The sequence below is a fragment of the Rhinopithecus roxellana genome, chromosome 4 (assembly GCF_007565055.1).
Source record: "Rhinopithecus roxellana isolate Shanxi Qingling chromosome 4, ASM756505v1, whole genome shotgun sequence".
Classification (NCBI taxonomy): Eukaryota; Metazoa; Chordata; class Mammalia; order Primates; family Cercopithecidae; genus Rhinopithecus; species Rhinopithecus roxellana.
Window position 1 is genome coordinate 167,896,344 of NC_044552.1, and position 24,152 is coordinate 167,920,495.

Below are 24,152 nucleotides of genomic sequence, written 5' to 3' on the forward strand. Positions count from 1 at the left end.
AAATGATTGACCAGATTGTTTATTATATGGATTTTGCTTATTTTCCTCTGTGGTTGTATATCCCATTATCCAGAAAAACTTTACATGGAGTGGGATTATGGTTGGTGATGAGCATCCTAGGAACATTTATTAAGAGACTCAAGAGCCCAGAGATGTATTATGTGCCTGAGAAATATTCAGTCAGAACATCATTTTACACAACTATTAGGATAGTTTATTATATTTGAATTTTAGATAACTTTTGTTGAATTTACTCATATATATCTGATATTTAATTTACTTTACCCAATCTCAGTTTTTTTATATTTTTATCCTTCTTACATCAATAACGATGGGACAATTAGGCTAGATCTGAAATAAATAAAAAATAAAGACTTTTTTTAACCATTTAAAAGTTATATTGTGACCTGATCAGATAATGTGAAAAACAAAAAGACTGCACCAAAATAAGCTTGGAATGGAAAGGTGGTAAAACCTTCCTAATTTTTATGTTTTGGGAAAATGTTCCACAACTTGAACCACTAATTGTTAAAATACAGTGTTTAGAAAATGTTGACATCTGTTGTATTTATGGGAAATGTATATTGACTCATGATTAGTTATTCAAATAACATTCCATAGTTGTTCCAAAACATAAATTGTGAACAATAAAGCTTTCCTGCTTCACTAACTTTTTAAAAGGCTGAATTTGTTCTCTTTATATAAACTTTCTTTAAGTCTCTGCAGTATTTATAAGTAGCATTTTAACTGTATGAATCAAAATATATTACCCATATATAGTCTATTTATCATAATAAATTAGTCTGTCCTTTCTTTACATTAACAATCTCACAACTGTAATTAAGATTCATAAGAATAAAAAAATTGTTAGATTTTTAAAACACTGGATATTAAGCCAATGTAATGATCCAAGCATTTGAAAAATTTTAGGGGCAAAATCATTTTGTTGCAATTTTAAGTGAATTTATATTTAAAATGAATTATTAGAAAGGAAAGGTGCATATGTCTTAAACAGTATAATTGACTTTTAATGCAGAGATCTTTATAAGGCTATGGATGTGGTTAACACTAACTTCAACTTAAAATGGCCTCTAAAGTTAGAAGCTATAAAATGGAGGTAGAATAAAAATCTAACTATTAAGATGTTAGCAGATTAAAAATTTGCAAGATGTTGATTGTAATTTTAAAGTTCTTAATAAGTTTTATAACACTGCAGTCTATGTGGTTTCTTAGATAGGCTTTTAATACAGACACATCATAAATTTTAATAATTAAATATAACGTGATTTTTGTAAGAGAAAATAAATAAAAATTATTTTAAGTTTATTGATTTCCATTGGACCAAAAAGTTGCCTCATTCTGTGCTAACTTTTTGTACTGAAAGATTAGTGTGTTATTTGGATAAACAGATCATTAACTGGGTTTTATGTTTACTTTGTTAAGGTAAATTTTAGGAGATACATATTATAATATTTAGAAAGATTCTCCACTTCTTTATTGCAATATGTATACTTAAAATAGCATATTTAGTTTAAAAGTTATGTTTATATGATTTCATTTTTTATTACTGTTCTTATTTAAAGAGATAGGGCCTACAATATTGGTCAGGCTGCTCTTAAACCCCCAGCCTCAAGTGATGCTCTGGGCTCAGACTTAAAGTGCTGGGATTACAATTGTGAGCCACTGCACCTGGCCCCATTTATATTATTTTGCTACCCTTTTATTCTTCCTGTTTTGCTTATTAGATTGATCAGATTAATTTTTTGCCTATTGCAGATTATTTCTAAACCAAATAGCAATATTTATTCTAAAATAACTTTTCAATATGCTGTGATATATAATATTTAGTTATAGCACAAATTTGATTAAAACTAAATTTGCATATTATCCTATGTTTTGAGCATCAATAAAACATTTCAAAATTTCTTTTGATGCCAGAGAGATCAATAAGCTTAAATTTTATATTAAAGCAAGTTTTATTTCAGTTATCAAGTTTTGCTTAAATGAAGAGTGCTTTTCACTAACCTCTATGAGAATATGAAAACATTTGGCTGCAATTAAGAAACTAAAGTTTTAAAAACTGTGTTGCTTAATATTGTTATTATATTGTCCTCAAGATTTAATTAACTAAAATATTGCATTTTTGTAACCTTAATATTGTTATTATATTGTCCTCAATATTTAATTAACTAAAATATTGCATTTTTGTAACGTATTTTGAGCATCAGTAGTTATGTACTTTCTGTGACAAAAATATCACAGAAGGTCAATGTCTTAGCTCAGCCTAATTTAAGACAAAGTTAAAACAAAGACCCATTTATCTTTTTCTCTCTCTCTCTTTTTTTTTTTTTTTTTTTTTTTTTTTTGAGATGGAGTCTTGTCTTGCTCTGTCACCCAGGCTAAATTGCAGTGGCAGGATCTCGGTTCACTATAACCTCCGCTTCCCAGGTTCAGGCAATTCTCCTGCTCCAGCCTCTCCAGTAGCTGGGTCCACAGCACATGCCACCATCCCCTGCTATTTCTTTCTTTTTTTTTTTTTTTTTTTTTTTTTTTGTATTTTTAATAGAGACAAAGTTTCACCATGTTGGCCAGGCTGGTTTTAAACTCCTGACCTCAAGTGATCTGTCCACCTCACCACTCAAAGTGCTGGGATTACAGGCGTGAGCCAAAGTCCCTGGCCAAAAGACCCATTTTTCTATAGTACCAAGTACATTAGTAGAGTTTGAATAAATGTGGTATTGTATAGACTTAAGTTGCAACTGTATAACACAAAATAAAATATAAGAAACCATATGCTATGTTTCTATTTCATTTAATTATCAAGATGAATTCATATATTCTTCAGACATGCTATTTTTATTACCCAGCACTGTGATGAATTCTGGTGTTTGGGAGAGTGTCAGTGTACAAAGAAGCATCACAAAGCATACCATGGAAGGTCCAGTTGCACTGCCCACATGCAAGTGCATGTATAAAGCACTCAATACTAACCTTAGTTACACAAATGAAAAAACTAACAAACACTCATGAAAGATACCTTGTGGCAGAGATATGTTCAATGCAGGATGTTTTACAATGCATGTGTTCACATAAAAGAAAAAAATTAATATAAGAAAAATCATATATTTGTTTATTTAACATTTATTTGATATTTTTCGTTGCTCTATATTCTTGGTCACCAGAGAATATAAGTTCGTTTTATTTTTCTTCCATTATCTGCTTTGTTTGTTGCTATCCTACATTGCATGCACTCATCTTTCAGCCTCTTTTCTGTGTCTTTCCTCTACCTTAGTGCATCAATGTTCTCTACACTGGGAACAACCACAAAACTTTGAGGAGACTGTTTAAAAAGGTTACACATGATGAGTTCTGGCTGGAAGTGTCCCAAAGAACCTCTAAGGAGTTTAGTTTTCATAGGCATGATGCAACAGGCTTGCACAATCAAAGTAAGAGGAGATACAAAAGAAGAAAATAGTAAAATCTGCAAATAGATGAGAAATCAAGGCCCCACCACTCATTTAAAACTTTCCCATTGCTCTATTCCCACCTATGAGTGAGAACATGTGGCATTTGGTTTTTTGTCCTTGGGATAGTTTGCTGAGAATGATGGTTTCCAGCTTCATCCATGTCCCTACAAAGGACATGAACTCATCCTTTTTTATGGCTGCGTAGTATTCCATGGTGTATATGTGCCACATTTTCTTAATCTAGTCTATCATTGTTGGGCATTTGGGTTAGTTCCAAGTCTTTGCTGTTGTGAATAGTGCCGCATAAACATACATGTGCATGTGTCTTTACAACAGTATACATATGTAACAAACCTGCACGTTGTGCACATGTACCTTAGAACTTAAAGTATAATAAAAAAATTAAGAAAAAAAACTTTCCACACTGAATCACTGGTTTGCACTTGTTGGCTAGTGAATAAAGGATGATTTTGTAAAATAGCAATTAAAATAAATAGATAATTTAAATCATATTATTTTCATTAATATTGACTTATCGGTATATGGCTGTCATCATTGTCTGGAGAGATATAATCGAGAGGAGGATCTCCAAAGGAGATTAAAATAGTTGAAAACATATGAATAAATATATACTTATAGAAAGGAAATGATAGGCATTGGTGTGAAACAAGAAAATAACATAAACCTATAGAGGATGTGGATGGAACGAATGGCATTAGTGAGAATAAAACAAGAAAAAATAAGATAAATCTATGTATGCTAGAGCACTTCTTTGAGAACTAGCAAACGGAAACCATTAAATTAATCCTTTTGTCCTCTGTGTGACGAATATTACTTTATTATTTGAGATTGCTGTCTCCATAGCCAAAAATTTAGTATGCAACATAATTATCTGGATATGACCTAATAATGTCAAAAGAAATTTTTCTCTTACATCAGGTTATAATTCTGGTTTCTACAATTGTATATTTCATCACATAAGAATTTAGCACAGGAAAAGTTGAAATTGGTGCATTTACATAGGGCAATACTGTAGTGTAGCTCTAATTTCCAAACTTGACATAATTATTGGAGTTCTTCTTTCCTAAAGATACTGAAATGTTTGCATTTCAAGAAAATCAAGAAGATAGCATGCTAAGTTATTTTAGTTACTTCACTAAACTACAAAGGCTTGGAAGTGACACCAGTGACACTGTGCTCAGCCAGGTTAAAAAAAGGTACTTGTGGGCTGGGCACAATGGCTCACGCCAGTAATCCCAGCACTTTGTAGAGGCCGAAGTGGGCAGACCCCGAGATCAAGAGATTGAGACCATCCTGGCCAACACGGCGAAACCCTGTCTCTACTAAAAATACAAAAATTGGGCATGGTGGTGCACGCCTGTAGTCCCAGCTACTTGGGAGGCTAAGGCAGGAGAATCACTTGAACCAGGGAGGTGGAGGTTGCAGTGAGCTGAGATCATGCCACTGTACTCCAGCTTGGCGACAGAGGGAGACTGCATCTGGGAAAAAAAAAAAAAAAAAAAAAAAAAAAAAAGTACTTGTGTAAGTGAGATTCAGAATTTTAGTTTTCACAAAAAGTGTCTTTTTATAAACTAAATTTCTATTATTCTCCTAGCCCCATGAGTGTTAGTATAATATTTTGTGGTACTTAATGTCAAAAAGAAGCTGCTGATAAGAAATAGTTTCTTGTTAGCTTCCAAACGTCACCTAATAACAGCAATCAATCTCAAAACTAAAGGTACTAAACCTTTTTCCTGGACAGATAGTAGAATGAAAATGCCACTGGTTAAAATAGTATGACTTTATATTTAGTTAATTAATGACCATGGAAATGGACTTGGTAAACCAATTTAAACAGAGCAGTTTATCATGAATCAAGGTGAAAAGATTAAGGAAGCTCTAGAAAGAAACAGTGTGTTAAATATTCATAGGAAACCCAGCTTTTTAAAAAAATTAAAAATTTTAATAGTTAAATGTAGTTCCAAGATAGGAGGCTTATTTTATTTTACAAATTTTAAGACAGAAATTCATATTTAATATCCAAATTTAATTATGTCATTTAATTTTATTTTTGGAAGTTCCAAATTGCATAGTCAATAGCAGTGTAGAATACATTATCAACTACTTTTTCTATTTTAAAGGTATTGGCTCAATCTAGCATAATTTTCTCTATGTTATCATAATTCTGGATATCTGAAAAACTTACTTTAAAAATATTAGTTGAAAAGTCTACATTTTAGTTTGTCTTTGTCCATTATATTAATAATTTGTCTCTCTAATAGGTAAAAAAATTAACTCTGTAGAATTTTTCCATCTTTCATTTTTGAAAGAAAATTGTAATATGTCATAAGCAACCTTTGCAATTCCCCACGTAAAGCTGCCTAACCACTAAACTTCTACATAACTGAAGAATATGATGAATAAATTATTTTAGGTAATTTTCCTAGTTTTTTTTGAAAACTAATTCTGTACATGTATTAAGAAATATCTTTCATTCTTAAGTTTAATAGTATTAAAGTCCTTGTGAAACAAGACATATTTTTTTCTTATTCCTTGACAGATGAGATATGTGAATTCTACGCCACAAAGTGAGTGAATAAACAATTGTCTTCAAACAACAATGATGAGCCAAATGGAAGCAAATAAATATTAATAGTACAATTTCTATAATTCCCTTCATGTTAGTACTCCTAATACTCAAATACATTACTTTGGATATACATAATTGAGAACCATTGGCTTAAAAAATTATTTATCCAGGAGGAAAAAGAAAATATCTTCTCTACCTCTTTCAAATTGCTGAAGAACTGTGATTTAATTTTACTTTACCACAAGAGTTTTTCTTACACGTCCTATCCTAAAGCAAATACTGAAGAATGAAGCAAAATAGACTACTTAATTTCATTTATAAAGTTGTCAGGTACATATTGTTTCTCCATGTAAAAATATGTTTTGATTTCATTCTGAAAGGTTAAAATGAGAGAAAACCATATTTTGTAAGTCAGAGAACCAGTTGAACATCAAATCATCTACATTCTCCTACACTCACTGGATATATCTTTTTTAAATAAATGATAAAACATTCAAATTTTGCCTTTCAAGTAATGACACCTAAGGAGGGCCACGTAAGTACAATTTTCCAAAAGTTTCTAGAAAAAGTTGAACACTGCACAATATTCCATTCTCAAAACAATCATGAATATTCATGATAATATATTCATTTTAACTTTTTGGCACAGGGTGAATATTTCTGAATTAGTATGCCTGATAGAGTACAGCACATTACTGGAAGTTGAAATGAATGCTGGACTCCTTTAACCTTTATAAAATCTGTTTTTGAGTTTTTGCCTATTTCTTTTCCTCTCATCATAGCAGCCAAAGCCATAAACTCAATGAAAACAATGAGAAAATTAAGTCAGCAAATACAAAACGTCATGAGAAATGATTGCCAGGAAGAGTAATAAGAATTTTCCAAAACTCTATTGAACTATATTCCCAGGATACCAAGTGAGGAAAAGCAACCGTAATATATAATTGCTTTCATATACAATGAATGATCTGAAATTTATAAATTTTTCTTCAACTGTTATGAAGAAATTAAGTATTTGACCGGGTAGGTAAATTGTAGAACTTTTTATAAGAAGTATGAATGTAAGAATGAGGGAAATAAAGAATGAGGGAAAAGAGAAAGACAATTTGTTTTACTTTTTAAAAGATCTACATCCTTTCTGTTGAGGTTTATTCAAACAACGATTATCGAGTTCAAATTAGAACAGCTTAATATGACTAATGAGTACACATAACAAATAACTATTGATTACTTTCCTAAAAGATATCAACCCTAGGAAGTAAAAGGCTAACTATGCTTCTTAAAGCTTCATTATATTTGGAGTTTGCTAAAGTGGTTTTGAAACTATCTTGAAAATAAATAGAAACTATTTGTCATTCTTTTTTTGTCTTATAGGGTATGCATTTACCTTTAAATGACCAGGAAAACAAAGAGGGTTATCAACATAAAGGAAGATTATTTCTCTATTAAAAACCGAAATCATCATGATTTATTTCAAGATTTGTCTTTTATTCTTTCCATATTTCTTATTTTTAAGGGCTGTATATGCATAATCTTTTTTATGTTTAAGGAAATAAATGGTAAGAAGGATGGTCAATTTGAACAGCTTTATTTATGAACTAGGAAAAGCCAACATCCTAATGTGTCACCTTTATTTTCTCCCTTGAATGTAACAGACCTACAGGATTCCAGGTGCGCTGGGTCTCAGCACCACTTACCCTGTTAGAGCAGAGCACTGGCAAAAAGCTGTGGTGTTCCACTTTTCATCGAGTTCCTGAAATCCTTGGTTTACTTCTATATTGGTCAGGTTCTCCACAGACACAGAACCAACAGGCTGTGCGTATATAGAGAAATAAATTTATCTTTATGGAATTGGGTCACATAGTTATGGTATCTGACAAGTCCCAAATCAGTAGTGTGAGCCATCAGCCTGAAGTCCCAAGGAAGAGTCAATGTAGCAGTTCAAGTCTGCAGGTTGTCAGAATAGTATAATTTTTTCTTGTTCGGGGGAGGTCAGTTCTTTTATACATTAAGGCTTTCAACTGATTGGATGAGGCCCGTGTACAATATGTAGGACAATTTACTTTAATCACAGTCCACTGCTTTAAGTGTCAGTCTCACGAAAACGTTCAGGATAATGCTTAACAAATATCTGGGCACCATGGCCCAGCTGAGTTTGGATCTATGATTAACCATCACACCTTCCCACAGAAGTGCAAAATGTAAAATGTTGCACAACCTAATCATTCTGTCTCTTAAACATGTACACAGTTGCTAGAATTAAGGAGAATTGAAGAGGACTGATACAGTGGTGAAATGAGGATATCTGTAAACTTTTCCTGTATAAAAGCAATGAAAATACTGGCAAAAATGATCAAAATTGACTTTTTTTTTTTCTTTTTTTGAGACAGCTGGAGTGCAAAGGCAATATCTTAGCTCACTGCAACCTCCACCTCCTGTGTTCAAGTAATTCTCCTGCCTCAGCCTCCTGAGTAGCTGGGATTACAGGTACCCTCCTCTAAGCCCAGATAAATTTTGTATTTTTAGTAGAGACGTCTATTTTTAGTAGACTCCGTGTTGGTCAGGCTGGTCTCGAACTCCTGACCTCAGGTGATCTACCCACCTCAGCCTTCCAAAGGACTGGGATTACAGGCATGAGCCACCGTGCCCAGCCCAAAATTGACTTTTTTAGAATGATAATTAGAAAAAGATTTGCAAAAAAAATTTAAAAATAAATAATGTGAAGAAAAAATTGCTGAACTTTGGTAAGAACAGTGGGCTTTAGAATTTTAACTCAGCCTACTCCAACCGCCCTCTGTTTCCTCCAGCTCCAAGTAGCCTTGCAAAGCAACTGCTCCACGTTATAGTACATGTGAAAACCAGCAGACTTGCAGCCATCAGAGAAGGCCAACTGTGGGTGGAATTCCTCATAACACCCCATCCCAGTTGTGCTGTCACTATCTGATGTACTTTGTAGCTTACTAGAAAAGCCTCATTCTCAGAGTGATGTTGTTTTTTGATTGACATAGAACTAATTTGATGGATAAAGGCCTATGCCCAGAGAGATTTTCAAAAATAATTAGCTACAAGTTTAATAAGGCTGCAATATCGGCTGGGACAAACAAAAGCTTGACCAAAAATATAAAAGGAAAACCTGTATAATAGTTTCTTAGGACTGTTGTAACAAAGTATCACAATTTTTGTAGCTTGAAATAATAAAAATTTACTCTATTACAGTTTTGGAGGCAAGAAGTCCGAAATCAAATTGCTGCCTGGGCTATACTCCCTCTGAAGAAATAGAGAGGAATCTTTTCTTGCCTCTTTTAGCTTCCGGACATTGCTAATATTCCCTGGCGTTCCTTGGCTTGAGATTTCACTGCAGTTTCTGTCTCCATCTTCATCACATGATTATTTTTCTTCTCTATGTGTCTGTGTCTCATATGGCTTTCTTATAAGCACAGCAAACATTAAATTTAGCGTCCACCCTAATCCCATAAAGTCTACTCTAATCATTTTTGTTTGTTTGTTTGTTTGTTTTTTACAGAGTCTCACTCTGTCCCCAAGGTTGGAGTGCAATGGCACAATCTTGGCTCCCTGCAACCTCTGCCTTCCAGGTTCTAGCGATTTTCCTGCCTCAGCCTCCTGAGCAGCTGGGCTTACAGGTGTCTGCCACCATGTCCGGCTAATTTTTGTTTTTTAAGTAGAGACAGAGTTTCACCATGTCGGTCAGGCTGGTCTGGAACTCCTGACCTCAGGTGATCCAACCGCCTCAGTCTCTCAAAGTGCTGGGATTACAGGCGTGAGCCACTGCGCCCAGCCCCTTCATTTTAAATTAACTAATTACATCTACAAGTATTCTGTTTCCAAATAAGGTCACATTCTAAGGTTCCAGATGACATAAATTTGGGGAAGATGATACTCAATCCAGTACAATTTGGAAACAAGAATCCCAAGGGGTTGTGAAAAAATCTGACATATTCTTGGGGATCAGGAAGGCTGTGTGCATGTGTAGGACTGTGTGCAGTTCACAGAAGAACTAAATAGACAACAATATCTCACCTCTGGTTGACCTTGAGGTCCAGTGCGAGCAGGCAGTAAAGGCTAAGGCAAATTTATAAAATGTCTAAGCATTGAAGACATGCCCCAAACCACACACTGAGCTCCTCTGCAAAGTGTAAAAGACTTAGTGGTTTAAGGCAGTCAAGGAAATATCTGTCTAATAATTAGATGGCCACTAGGTTAACTGAGCAGAGATCTCAATTGCTGCACACTATAGAAAATACATACTTTACAAGAGTAGCCCAAGAGAGCCACTATGCAGAAGAGAGAAACAGCAACAATATATTAAAACTAACAAAGTAAAAATAAAACAGCACCAACAACAAATGCCAGAGAAGAGAGAAAAATTTGATTTGCTGAGTCCAGTTTTTGGCTGGGTGCGGTGGCTCACGCCTGTAATCCCAGCACTTTGGGAGGCCAAGGCGGGCAGATCACAAGATCAGGAGTTCGAGACCAGCCTAGCCAATATGGTGAAACCCTGTCTCTACTAAAAATACAAAAATTGGCTGGGTGTGGTGGCAGACACCTGTAGTCCCATATTCTGGGGAGGCTGAGGCAGGAGAATCGCTTGAACTCGTGAGGTATAGGTTGCAGTGAGCCAAGATCGTACCACTGCACTCCAGCCTGCATGACAGAGCGAGACTCCATCTCAAAAAAACAAAACAAAACAAACAACTGTCCAGTTTTCAATAACAACAACAAATATAAAAATGAGGCATACAAACAAACAGGAAAATGTGACCTACACAAGGGAACAAAAGCAGTCAATAGAAACTGTTCTTTAAGAGGTTGGATACTTGACCTATTATACGAAGATTTAGAATCAGCTATTATATATTATAAATACGTTCAAAGAACCAAAAGAAAATCATGCATTCAAAATTAATGATATTATTAGAAAAGTGTCTTGCCATATAGAGATATTAATAAAGTAATACAAATTATTTTTAAAAGAAGCAAATAAATATTTGTAGTTAAAAATTTAAATAACTAAAATAAAATATTTGCTTGTGGGGCTCAATTAAACATTTGAAACAACAGAAGAAACAATCTGGGTACTTGCTGATAGGAAAATTGGGATCGTGTACTCTGAGGAACAGAATGAAAATAGAACAAAGAAAAGATAGCAGAGCCTCAGCGACCTGTAGGACACCATCAAGTGGACCAACATACGCATCATGATGTTCAATAAAAGAGAGGAAAGAGAAAAAGGCAGAAAGAGTCTTTGAAGAAATAATGGCTGAAAATTGTTAAGATTTGGTTAAAAACTTAATCTACATAATCCAGAAGCTCAATATAAATCAAGTAGGATGAACTCAAGTTGATCCACTCCTAGACACATCATAGTCCAACTGTCAAAAGAGAAAAGACAAAGACAACAAATATTCATACAAAAAGGGCCTCAATATGGTTAATATCTGACTTTTTATTTATTTATTTATTTATTTATTTATTTATTTATTTATTGAGACAGTGTCTTTCTCTGCTGCCCCTACTGGAGTGCAGTGGGGTGATCTTGGTTCACTGCAACCTCCACCCAACTCACCTCTTCACCTCCGACATCCCCACACTGGGTCCAATCAATTCTTATGCCTCAGCCACCCAAGTAGCTGGGATTACAGGTGCACACCAACACACCTGACTAATTTTTGTATTTTTAGTAGAGATGGGGCTTTGCCATGTTGGCCAGGCTGGTCGCATACTGCCCTCATGTGATAGTCCCACTTCAGACTCCAAAAGTACTGGCATTGCAGGCGTGAGCCACTGTGCCTGGCCCTGACTTTTCACCTGCGGTAATAGAGGCCAGAAGGAAGAGGAGTAACATATTTAAAGTGGTGAAAGAAAAAGACTGTCAATAAAGATTTCTACATGTAGCAAAATTATCCTTAAACATAAAAAATAAATTTAAAAACAAAAGATATCCAGATTAAAAAAAAAAAAAGCAAAACTCTTTATCTGCATGTTCATGTATGTAGAAAATGCTAAGGATTCCATGAACAACTATTAGAATAAAAAATAAGTTCAGTAAGGTTTCATGAATACAAGATCAATATACAACAATAAATTGCATTTCTGTACACAAGCAAGGCACAATTCAAAAATGAAATTAAGAAAATAAGTCCATTTAGAATAGCATGGAAAAGGATGAATTACTTAATAAATTAGCAAAACAGGTGCAAAATGTATGGTCTGAAGATTACAGAATATTGTTGAAAGAATTTAAGATCTAAATAAATGCAAAGGCATCTCATTTTTTTGGATGGAAGATTCAATATTGTTAAGATGGTAACATTTGCCAGATTGATTGATGTATTCAATGAAACTCCTATCAAAACCCCATGACCTTCATGTGTTCATGCTGCTATAACAAAATACATGAGACTGGGTAAGTTTTAAAGAACAGAAATGTATTTCCTCATAGTTCCAGGGACTGGGAAGTCTGAGATCAAGGCACTAACGGGTTGTTGTCTGGTGAAGGTCCAGCCTCTCTGCTCCCAAATAGGGTATCTTGTTGCTGAGTCTTCTAGAAGGGAGGAAAGCTGTGTTATCACATGGTGGAAGTTGGAAGGGTGTAAGCTAGTTTCCTCCAGCCCATTTATAAGGCACTAACTCATTGAGGAGGGTGGGACCCTCATGACTTAATTACTTCCCAAAATGTCCCACCTCTAATACCACCACAATAAAGACTGGGTTGCAACATAAATTTTGGAGGGGACACATTCAAGCCATAAGATTCTAAGCTTGATGCTCCAAAAGTTATATCATCTCACATACAAAATACATTAATTACATCCCACCAGCCCCAAAAATCTTAACTTGTTCCAGCACCAACTCAAAAATCTAAAAAGTCCAGAGCCCAATCTAAATCAGATATCGATGACATTTCAAGAAGGATTTATCCTGAAGCAAACTTCCCTGCAGCCATGAGCCTGTGAAATAGAACAAGTCATGTGCTCCCAAAATGTAATGATGGAATTGACATAGGATATACATTTCTATTTCCAAAATAAGAAGTAGAAAAGGAGAAAGGGATAATAGGTTCTGACCAAATCTAAAATCTAAGAGGAAAAACATTAAACTTGAGGTTTTAAGGTTTGAGAATTATCTTCTTCAATGTCCTGTCTCACATTTGAGGCACACACCGGGGTGGGATTTGCACCCCAAAATGCTCTGGATGGCCCAGCCCCCATGGCTTGGTTGGGCGTAACCCATACTGCAACTCTCCCAGGTTGGATTCTGATGTCTGCAACTCTCCCAGTCTGGTATGGTATGCTGGTAGCTCTACACTTCTGGGATCTCAAGTGTAGACTTGTTCCCAAGGTCCCACTGGGCATTTCCCTAGTGGGGGTTGCTACATCAACTCTATCCTTGTGGCAGTTTTCTAACTGAGAAGTCAATTTTTCTGAGGCATCCTTTGAAGTCTAGGTAGAGGTAGACATATCTCAATAGCTTGTGTACCATGCATGCCTCCTGAGTTAGCATCAAGTGGGTTCCACCAAGACTTACACTCTGTGCCTTCCAGAGGGGCAGCCCAAACTGCATCTAGGGATGTATGAAACACAGATGGGGTGTTCGAGGAGTGCTGCACAAGAATGTGGAGAGAAGAGACTTGAAGAAGCACAAGGCAGTGAATGCTGAAGTTCCATGGACTCCCTGGGTCCCTCCTTTGAAACTATTCTATACTCAAGGTCTTTGCACTGTGAGCCTGTGATGAGAGGAGAGGCACTGATAATCTCTGAAAACCTTTCAAGGTCATTCCTTCATTGCTTTGATGAATAGTATCTGGCTTCTTTTGTGCATACTGATCTCCTTATCAAATGGTCACCTGGCCTCACCCTTGATATTCTCTGCCAAACATACCTTTTTATTCTTTACATGTCCAGGCTGAGAAATTTCCAAATACGTACATTCTGTTTCCCTTTAATTATAAATTTTATCTTAAAATAATCTCTCATTTCTGAAATTTTACTATAAGCGATCGAGGAAGCCATGCATCTCCTTCAACATTTTGACTAGGTATTGCTTCTGCCAGATATCCTAGTTATTGCTCTGGAATTCTACCTTCCACAAAGCCCTAAGGCATGAACAAGATTCAGGATAGCTCTTTGCCTCTTTGTAACAAGGATGACCTTCCCTTTAGTTTCCAATAAAATATTTTTTCATTTCCATCTAAGGCCTCATAACAACCTTTACTATCCATATTACTACCAGCATTCTGATCACAGCCACTAAGATAATTTCTAATATTTCTGCACCAATTGCAGTTCTCTTCTTTTGAGCTCTCATCAAACTCACCCTTAATGCTCCATTTATGGCAATCTAAGCTTTTTTTAGCATACACTTCCAAAAATTTCCAGCATTTATCCTTTACCCAGTTATAAAACTGCTTTGACAATTTTAGGTATTTTTTAAAGCTGCATTTCCATTTCTTGGTACCATTTTTTTCTATGACTGTGCAAAAACTTGTACATGAACATCAACACCAACATTATTTATCATAGCCAAAAAGTGAAAACAGCTCAAATGTCTATCAATTTATAAGCAGATAAAAATGTGGCATATTCATATAATGGAATATTATTTGGCAATAAAAATACATGATGTATAAAATATTTGATTTCAATGAACCTCAAAACAAACTAAGTTAAAGGAATCTGTCACAAAATCCACATATTATGTAAGTCAATATATATGCAATGTGCAGGATATGTGGATCGATACATATAGAATGCAGATTTGTGATTTTTTGGGCTTGTGAGCAGGGTGAGAGGAAGTAAGAGCACATGCTAATATGTACAAGACTTCTTTTTGAAATGATGTGATTCATTCTAAAGTTAGATTATAGTGACAATTATACAATTCATATATCTACTAATTATTTAATTGTACACTTTAAAGGAATAAATATTATTTTATATAAATTATGTATCAATACACTATGAAAAATTATTAATATGTTCTAGGTAGTACTCTCCCACTATACAAGAACCTTAGAAGCATTGTCTTTAATTGTTACAACCATCTTGCAAGTTTTATTGTCTCCAAGTAAGAGATGATCAAATGCAAACAAAAGAACAATAACAGCAACAGAAATACATAGAAATTTAGTGTGTCCTTTAAAACTAGATAGCTAGCACAGTAAAGGGAAAGATTGGAAGAAAATTCTCTCTGGCTCCAAAACAGTTTGAATTCTAAGGCATTGCCTCACCAGGGTAAGAGTGGGTTTTGAGCTAATGCATGTAAAACAAAGTCCTTTGTATGAGAGAACTTGAAAAAGTTTGTAGAAAATGAGATTAAAAAAAATAAAAACTCTAAATTTCACTTTTCAACATAAGCTCCATCAAGTTCAAGAAACTTTGTGAGGAATAACACTTGCCATTTAGTCCATCCTTACAGAGCTGAGGGGCCTGGGAATTCAACCATGCCAATGCAGTTGGGTTTGTTGTTATTGTTTACATTATTCATTAAAGAAAAATGAATGCCCTTTAAAGATTTGTAAAGATTAGGAAACAAAAAGAAGTCAGAAGGAACCAAATCAGGACTGGAAGGTGGAGGTCTAATGATTTTCCACTGAAACTCTCAAAAAATTGTTCTTATTTCAGAAATTAGCAGGAGCATTGTTGTGGTGGAGAGCAACTTGCTGGTGAAGTTTTTCTGAGCATTTTTCTGCAAAACTTTGGCTAACTTTCTCAAAGAACTCTCATAATAAACAGATATTATTGTGCTTTGATCATCCAGAAAGTCAACAAGCAAAATGTTTTAAGTAACCCAAAACACTGTTGCCATGACCTTGGCTCTTGAACAGCCTGCTTTTGCTTTTACCAGACTATCCCTACTTCTTGGTAGCCATTGTTTTGATTAGGCTTTGTCCCCAGGATTGTACTAGTAAAGCCGTGTTTTGTTTACTATTACAATTCTTTAAAGAATGCTTCCGGATCTTGATCTCACTTGTTTAAAATTTTTATTGAAAAATCTTCTCTTATTTTCAGCTGACATGGAAGCAATGGTTTTGGCACCCATTGAGTAAAAAAAAAAAAAAATGCTCAACTTTAATTTTTCATTTAGACTTGTGTAAGCTAAACCAACTGAGATATGATACTGGTTATTGTTTCTGCTGTTAATCATTGGTCCTTTTCAATTACGGCATGGACAAGATTAATTTTTTCCTTGCAAATTGCTGTGAATTGTCTGTGGCCGAAGGCTTCATCTTTAACAACACCCCATCTCTTCTTAAAATAGTTATCCATTTGTAAACTGCTGATTTCTTTAGAAGCATTGTCTTCACAAACTTTGCAAACCATTAATGACTTTACTGCTCTTCCCCTGAAGTTTCATTCTATATTTGGTGTTTGTTCTTACTTCAATTTTAGCAGAATTCATATGGCTCTGATTGGAGCTCTTTTCAAACTGATGTCTTATTCTTAGTTCCTTAAACTAGATTCTGTTCAGACATGTTATAATGAGTTGGTATGAGTTTATTTTGGTGCAAAACTTTTTGAAATCTATGTGTACATTGATTTTCCAAAATATGCATTATCCATGACTTTTTGAATATCCCTTGTGTACCACAAACTCCCAAGCACAATAAGGTATTATTTCTAGGAAGCATCGCTAAGAGAACAAAATTTTTTAAATCTTATAAAAGCTACCTTATATTATATAGTGCTATGCTAGAGAATATGGGATACAAATTTTTTCACTTGAAGAGTCACATTTCCTTAAGTCAGTAAAAGTGGTATGGTTACATAAAAACTATATATGCCACCATTACACACACACACACACACACACACACACTTGCACTACATAGAAGAGACATATAACTAATAAAGCTGCTAAAGTATAGAAAAAGCAAGAAGTAAATCCCTCCTAAATTGTATATATTACAGAATTTGTAATACATATTTTTTCTAAATAAATTATTAACTTTAGTAAAGTCTGTTAAAATACTCCAGAAACAAAATATAGTCTCTCTCTGAGTAATTTTTATAATAATACGCTTTCTAACTGTAAAACCATTCACTTTTTGTCTTATTTAATTTCATCAATGTTTTGTAGTTTTCAGTATACAAGTCTCACATCTCCTTGGTTAGATTTATTCAAAATTATTTTATTCATTTTGGTGCTATTGCAAATTGGATTGCTTACTTGATTTTCATTCCAGGTTTCTTATTGTTAGTGTACAGAAATAAAACAAATTTTTATTTGTTATCTTTGAATCCTACTGCCTTGCTGAATTTATTAGTTGTAATGTATGCACGCATGTGTGTGTTTGTAATCTTTGCTGTTTTCTCCATATAAGATCACATCATCTGCAAACAGATATAATTTTATATTGCCCCTTCCAATTTGTATGTCTTTTATTTGTTTTTCCTCCCTAAATACTCTGGCCAAGATTTCCAGTACAGTACTATGTTGAACAGAGGTGGTGAAAGTGGACGTCTTAGTTTGTTTTCTGCTGCTATAACAGAATACCATACACTAGGTAATTTATCTTACAAGTATGTGTGCTAACTGCTTGTGCCACTGGCGCCACTCACTAGGTACTTTATAAAGAAAAGAAGTTTATTTGGCTGAGAAGTCCAAGATAAAAGGGCTGCATCTTGAGGGACCTTCATGCAGCATTTTCCCATGGTGAAAGTCAAAGGGCAAGAAAACATGTGAGACAGAGAAGGGAAATTGAGCCAAACTCAATTGTTTTTAAAATCAGAAGCCCATTCACCAATAAATAACTCCTTCTCATGATAAGGGCATTAATCCATTCATAAGGGCAGACCTCTCGCAACCTAATCACCTGTTAAAAGTCCCACCTCTTAACACTGTCACAGTGTGAATTAAATTTCTACTTGAGTTTTGAAGGAGACATTTAAAACATAGCATTGGGCATCTATATCTTGTTCATGATCTCAGTGGAAAAACTGGAAGTTGGTTCCTCAAACTGGTTAACAAAATTGGCAAACCGTCATCTAGATTGAGTAAGAAAGGAAAATAGAAGACTCAAATTACGAAAATCAGATGAACATAAGTGTACACATGTCTTTATGATTGAATAATTCATATTCCTTTGGGTATATACCCAATAGTGGGATTTCTGGATTGAATGGTAATTCTATTTTAAGTTCTTCGAGAAATCACCAAACTGCTTTCCACAATGACTTAACTAATTTACACTCCCACCAGCAGTGTATAAGTATTTTCTCTTCTCTGCAACCTTTCCAGCATCTGGTATTATTTGAATTTTTAATTGTAGTCATTTTGACTAGTGTAAGATGGTATCTCATTGTTGATTTTGATTTGTATTTCTCCAATGATTAGTGATGTTGAACAGTCCTTCATATGCTTATCAGCTGCATTTATGTCTTCTTTTGAAAAGTGTCTATTCATGTCATGTAACCACTTTTCAATGTTTTGTTTGTTTTGGTTTTTTGCTTGTGAATTTAAGTATTTATAGATTCTGGATATTAGAACCTTGTTGGATGTATAGTTTGCAAATATTTTCTCCTATTTTGTAGGTTGTCTGTTTACTCTGCTGATAGTTTCTGTGACATGTATCTTTTAAATCTATTGAGACATAACTTGTGGCCTAACATATGGTCTATCCTGGAAAATGTCTCCTGCACTTGAAAAGAATGTATAACTCTGCTGTTGTTGGGTACAGTGCTCTATGTACGTGCATTAGATCTAGTTGGCTTATTGTGTTGTTCAAGTCCTCTATTTCTGTTCTTTTCTCTTTTTTTTTTGAGATGGAGTTTCATTCTTGTCACCTAGGCTGGAGTGCAATGTTCAATCTCGGCTAACTGCAACCTCTACCTCCCAGGTTCAAGTGATTCTCCTGCCTTAGCCTCCTGAGTAGCCAGGATTATAGGTGCCTGCCACCACACCCAGTTAATTTTTGTATTTTTAGTAGAGACAGGGTTTTACCATGTTGCCCAGGCTGGCCTCCAACTGCTGACCTTAGGTGATCTGCCCACCTTGGCCTCCCAAAAAGCTGGATTACAGGCATGAGCCACTAAGCCCGGCCAAGTCCTTTATTTCTTAACTTATCTTCTGTCTGACTGTTCAATTCATTATTGAAAATGAGATAGTCAAGTCTCCAACAATTATTATAGAGACATCTTTCCATTCAAATGTAAATTTTTACTTTGATATAATTTGGAAGTCTGAAATTGTTATGAGATTAAAATTTCTTAAATTTTATTTGTGTTCATGTATGTATATATATCATATTACCAAAACTGTAAGGAAGAAGACTTTAAATGTGTGTGTGTGTTTGTGTGTGTGTGTGTGTGTTTCAAGATAATCTAAAAAAAGACAATTCTAGGACTTTGGTAGCACTATGGGTAGCGTTTCAGATTCTCACTTAGTAGAGTAAGAATGCATCACCCTCCCTAAGAGCTTTGACAAGAGCTGTCTCAGTACTGGCCTCAAAGGACATTAGTAACCACGATATATCATTTACAGTGTGGCCTCCTTATGACTCCTGTCAAGTTACAGCATAATCTGAAGAAAATAAACATCACTTAAGGTTGCAATGACCTTCTAAGGGCTTGTTTCTAAGAGCAGAGGGTAGATGGCACAACACCATGAGTAACTGAATATGATTGTACTGAAGCAAATTTGATAGAATGTCGTTTTCTTTAAACTCAGCTTGTGAGTTCAACATCTAACATACGATTATTTAATATTTCTGCAGACTAAAATGTGTCTGCTACAATGTCTAAATTTTTTTCTGATTTAATTTTCTGCATAAACTTGATAAAAACATATGTGCATGATACCTATTAAAATGTCTACCTCAATATGATAGAGATAAAATGAATAACAATATAATAAACTTATTATATGCTATGTTTCTCATAAATTGAAACAAAGAACAATGCTCATCAATGTATGAAGAGAACTAATGTGGAAGATGTTTGATGTCAAATCAGAAGACAGTACAATGATTTGTAGTGACCTTAACAAACCGGGTGACTTTTAGAGGATGTGAAATGACTAAATAGGAATAGCAGCACTCTAGAGAAAACTGACAGTTTATTTGAAACAGCAGTGAGAGCTTCTAGTCAAGACAGTGGAAACAAAATGGACAGAATATATTTTCTTGAAAATCTTGGAAATAAAACAAGAGGTCTGAAAAATGATAGCATATAAAATAAATAATAGTCTAGTAGACAATTCTGAAGAGAATATTGATTACTAGAATTTAGAAACGAAGATGCACCACAGAACACAACAGAGATAAACATATGACAAGTACTGAAAGTTGAAAGATCGGAAGAACAAATTGAGAAGTTTCCATTTTGTCTAAGAAGAATTTCAGGAGAAACAAGCATAGATAGCTGAGGAAAGAAAATATTCAGAGATAAAGCTTACAATTTTTCAAGAATTGAAGAAAATTTTAAATATCAATATTGAAAACATATTGACTGAACTTGATTAAAAAAAAAACAAACAAAATTCCTATTTAGACAAATGTTAGTTAATGAAGACTCTGCAATGTGTACATGAAAATCTAACAATCTAGCCTTTACTTCCTGTAACCTATGCAACCTATGCCTTCTATATCATTTTCTATACACACCTTAAGTATTCATGTCTATATGCTTAATGTTATGTGCGTGATTTTTTTTCTAACATACATGGATCTTTACTTTTACTTTTGGAAATCCTTTCTAACCTTTCCCTGTATTTAAAATACCTCGTCATCTCACAAAATACTGTTTTTCCTGCTGTAAAAACCTCCAGCTTCTTATCTGCGTACATATTTTAATTTTTTTATATTACTTGCTTATTATACAAAGAAACACGACTTATTTATGCTTACATCCTCCATATTTTTCTCTAGTAGCCTGTCCTTAGTAGATCCTTAATAAGCATTGTGTGAATAAAGGCCTAAATAAATGAACCCAGATTAAGATCTTCAATTATTTCCAGCTATCAAATAGGCCCTTTTTTAAAAGTTTGCTTTAGTAGAAGGCTTAATATTTTAATACTTTAGTATAAAACACAGTTGGATCTTATGAGTTGTAGTAAAATTTTCTTAGTTATAAGAAATGGAAGCATCTTCCACAAAGATGCTTTTATTTAGTGGATATGAGATAAATAAGGGTTAATGAATAAGTTTTTTTTAACTCTAGGCAAGTTGTATACAGGAAAGATCATTCGATTATCTCTTACTATATGAGTAATGTGAAGAGATTTCCATTGAAATACAAAAAAGAAAAGAGTGAAAGAATAATGAATTCAAGTGAGTTGGTTCAATAGCATATTTCCTCATACTAGAGATTGATTTAAAAATTAAAATTTAAACAAGATCTATCAATACAAATTTGGAAAATGTCTGAAAACCATGTGTCTCGAATTGTGCTAGTGGGACACTTTAAGATCTTGAGCAAGCTTCTTTCAAGCTATAAGTATAGTACGCTATGATTTTATTTTGAAGTTCAATCCCTTTCTCTTTTGTTCATTCCATCCAATTGGATCAATTTCTCATTTCTCAATTAATATTTTAAATTGTTTTACTACTCCATTGTGAATCAGCTTTTACTTAGTTATTTTATTCTCTTTTCTGTATCTATTTTAAAGAATAACCCCTAAAGGCATTTTGAAAGATGTAATAGAGTAACAATTATAGAAGAAAACAAGTGTGTGAATGAGTGGGTGAATGAATGAATGTATGGATTCTGTCCAGAAAGGCTGAGATGCAGAATATTGGGAAATGAATATTCTAAGTATCAGGATCTTCTATAAACACTACAGGACAGGCAAAGACTTGCTTTTCAGTTGATGATATTTTCATACACATATTTGAATTAATGGTGTACTGTATTGCATATGCAGATTAGAAAAACAACAATACTCGGCTGATAAAAATTACATTGTAACTATCAACTTCAGTTAATTAAAAATGAGAATTTTTAATACATATTTTTAATAAACCCACATATAAACCCAAAAGAGCTCTGCAGAAAGAGTAAGAAATATTAAGAAATATTTGCATCAAAAAGAAAGCAAATGCTTAAATTTTGACAAAGGTAATGGGTGTAAGAAGTAGACCACTTTTAACTCAAAGCTATGCTAGAGAATACTATTATGGTATCTGATTGTCTGAGCCATCACATCCTAATTAGATCATGTCTCTGTAATATTGACAACTTTGAATCTCCCAGATAAATATCTTAAGAGAAAAAGATGACTAACAGAAACTTAATTTAAAATCTCAGTCTTTTCTAGTAACCCAGAAGATATTCTGATAACATTGCAATTATCTTCAATAATCTTAGGTCATGGCTGTATGATATGGGGAATGTCCTGTATATCTATCCCTTCTGAGAAACAATTGTGGTTACAGTTGGCATTTTTGAGTTTAAGTGCTGCTTCTATAATAGCAACTCCCTGAAAAGTTTGGCAATAAGTAAGGTTAATGACTGAGAACCACAAAACTATGTTGGAATCACTGTTATTTATGAAACATCAGGAACATCCATCTCTGTCTTCTCATTCTGAGAACTGCATAATGGAAAGAACACAGAATTGGAAGTCGGTTGGTCAAGGTCACAATTTCGACTCTGCCTTAAACTGGTTGTGTGACCCTGGGCATCTTTCATAAATCTAAGGTTTACCTATGTTACAGCAATATGAGTGGATTATATTAGATTGACACTGAAACCTCTTCTAGTCCAGTTCTAAAAGTCTGTAAATCTGAAACATTTGTCAGCATATGAGAAACATATGCAGTATGAATTGAGAGAAACTCCTGCTACCATTTTACAAATAATGAAACATTTGATTTTCATCTCTGAATTTTGAACTTTCTGCATTTTTCCTCTCATTTATACCATTGAAGGCTTATTGCTAATGTCAACTTTTATAATCTAAATTTTAATATCTGACAACTTAGAAACCAACTATTTGGCATGCAATTGTTTACTTAACAGATCTAAGGATAAATACTTTGCAGATAATCTGAATAGCCAAGATTTCCAAATGTTCTGTGTTTTCTAATGTGTTACATCACTTTTAGATCTGATGTGCTATTTCATTATACAAAGAATATTTAGTAGAAATAAACAACCAATTAAATGTTGCTTCATAAAATGGCCCATGGATACTAGAAATACTAAAAAATACAAATTTCTATACAATACCATAGAATTACTTGTTAGAACATACTGAAAAATCTAAATGTGAGCTTAAACCAACGGCAATAAACATAACTGTGTGTATTAATGCATTTAGTGTTGCTAAATACATGAGGCTGGGAAATTTATAAAGAAAACAGGTTTATTTATCTCACAATTCTAGTGACTGGAAAGTCCAGAACTTTTCTGGATGAGATTAACATATGAATTAATAGACTGAGGTAAAGCAGATTGCTATCCCCAGTGTGGGTGGGTCTCATTCAGTTCTTTTAAGGCCAGAATAAAATTTAAAATGATGTAAGAAAGACTTTTCTCTCTCTCTGCCTTACTGTCCTGGACCTGAGATATTGGTCACTTCCAACATGGACTAGGAATGGAACTATACCACTGACTACCCTGTATCTGGATTCTTCAGCTTCCTTAATTATGTGACCAATTCCTTATGATACACACACAGGCACATGCACACATTCTATTAGTTTTGTTTCTCTGGAGAATCTTTACTGAGGCACTCTATATCTGATGGGTTAGCCACCATTGGCCAAGGAACAGCCTATCTCTGGAACAGGAAAACTAAAAATGGACAACGTGTTGTTCTTTGAGGAATCATTGTTGTCTTAAGCATAGGTATCTAAACCATTATGCAACTTGTAATAATACAATACACATATATCTATTTCCCCCTCACGCACATAGTGCGGACTCACCAGGAATGAAATCATGTCTGGCAGTAAATGAAACAGAGTTATTCTATATGAATTATTGTAATAGAAGTTAATATTTACTTGAATATTTACCATGCATGAGACTCTGAGCTAAACATTTTCACAATTATCATATTTGATTCTGCAAAATTCCTACAAGTACTACTATCATAATCTGCATCTTGCAGATGAGGCAACTAAAATTTAGAGA